The sequence below is a fragment of the Mustela putorius genome, unplaced genomic scaffold (assembly GCF_011764305.1).
Source record: "Mustela putorius furo isolate JIRA1106 unplaced genomic scaffold, ASM1176430v1.1 tig00000083_pilon_pilon_pilon, whole genome shotgun sequence".
NCBI lineage: Eukaryota > Metazoa > Chordata > Mammalia > Carnivora > Mustelidae > Mustela > Mustela putorius.
In genome coordinates this window covers 34,949,537-34,951,489 of record NW_025421273.1, presented here as the reverse complement: position 1 = coordinate 34,951,489, position 1,953 = coordinate 34,949,537, and the positions used below count along the sequence as shown (strand labels likewise).

Here is a 1,953-nt window from a genome sequence, read left to right as displayed (position 1 = left end):
CCTATATTTTTCTTGTTGAAAGAGAAATCTAAATTACAATTCCAGGAACTATGGGCTGGAATTTATTCACTCAACAAATGAGCTCTCTTCCAACCACCAGAGACATAGTGGGTATACAAATACTGTCTCTGGCCTCAAGAAACTTAGAATCTAGTGGAAAGAAACAGAGGGGAAAAAATGTATCTTGGGGGATGATTGGCTATGAAAGAAGATTGGTCAGGAAAATGAGGAAGAGATGGTGTTTGGCACGGGAAGTCTGTGATAATACCAGCATTGTGGATGAGATGTAAGGAAAGTGAAGTGTGAGACCAGTGGTTATCTAGGGTCTCATTCTGCTCAGAGGAAACACCACATGTAAAGACCCTGAAATAGTATCATTTTTTGTATCCAAAATAGGAATGTCCTGGAAATTAGTGCTCTCAGTGGACAGTGAGAAAACTGGAGTGATATTGTGTTAGATCAAAGAAGTTGGAGATCAGACCAGAAGATGTTGGAGATCAGGTCTTTTCCAGGATATTTTACTCAATATTTCTGTAATACTTAAGAGAGATGGCTGAATAATGCCTTCCCCCCCCTCGAATATCAAGACCCTAATTCCTAGAACTATGCAAGTTCCTTTGTCTATGCTTGTTCCCAAATCCACCACTGTTAAGAGTTGTGAACTCAGGCAAGTTCTTTCTCATTGTTCTCATTTACAAAATGTACATAATAAAATTACCTGAGTCATATAATTGAAAGGGTAGTCTGGAAAAATATGTGCATATAATAGGCATTATAAATGTTAGATATTGTTATATGGCCACTACTATCCAATCAATATTTATTTTCCAAGTACCCATATGCGAAGTTTTGCTGGTGCTGTAGTGAGAGTTACAATTCTATAAGACAGTGTTCTTTCATTTACTACTGACTGTACACAGGACTCTTGTCAGTAGAAACGAAAAATATAATTCATTGCCTAACAAAGCTGTCAATAAGAAATGTGAAATAACAAAATTCATTAAGAATGGAGAACTTGGCTTTCAAGGATGGTAAGGTTTCGGACATGTTGAAAATGGGGAAAGCATTCTGAATAGAAAGAATATACTGAACAAAGTCTTAGAAGCACAACATACCATTTGATAAAAATAGAATATTTGGGGATGTTATAATTTCTTTTCCAAATATGGAATATCAATTTTGAAGTTATGATAGCGCAATCTGATCTTGAGGTTGCATGGGTAACTGACTGAAAGGACACCAGATGGGGTTCGGAAAATATTCCCCCGTTAGCCACATCTGTGACCTTGGAAAAGTACCTCCATGCTGTATCTTCAAGTTATTGTGAGAAGCTGGAAAAAGAAAATAACAAAATAACCTATTTTGGTTTAGCTTTCTGATCTACATATAAGGAGAATTTAAATGGCCCACCTTCTGAACAAAATTTCCATTGTGCCTGACATTTTAAAATCTTTCCATCTATTTATTTATTTATTTATTCATTCATTCACTTATTTTGTCTTTCAACCATTTAATGGTTGGATGAGAGTGCAAACGCAGTCCCCACTACCACAAATTATGCAGTCAAGTTTCCCACATTTGGGGAACTTGCAGGGGTCAGCACATCTGGAATGTAATAGAGAAGCCTCACCCTAGGAAAACCACCTTCATGATCATGGTATCTCCCCTTCCAGTAAGTTCCTTTCTTTTATTAAATTTTCTGACAACATGATATTATCTCCCAAACATGTCTTATAAAAACCATCTAATATGTTTCATGTAAAGATATTAAAGTCCTAGTTATATCATATAAATATATTCAAGGTAGATATTTTATTTAGAGAAATTTATATATAAATATTTGTACATGTTATAGTTAAATACAGCTATATATACATATATGCATATACATGCATATATATACAGACAGACACACAGCCCCAGTTAAACTCTCAATAGTGGTTTTTGTAGAAA

At 35.1% G+C, this 1,953-nt stretch overlaps 1 non-coding gene across 1 annotated transcript; it reads right to left on the bottom strand.

The window, feature by feature from the left end:
- Nucleotides 1–1,520: 1,520 nt before the first annotated feature.
- Nucleotides 1,521–1,680, bottom strand: LOC123391216. Its single transcript, XR_006605861.1, has one exon. It is a non-coding gene; the product is annotated as a U1 spliceosomal RNA (small nuclear RNA).
- Between the last annotated feature and the right edge of the window lie 273 nt (nt 1,681–1,953).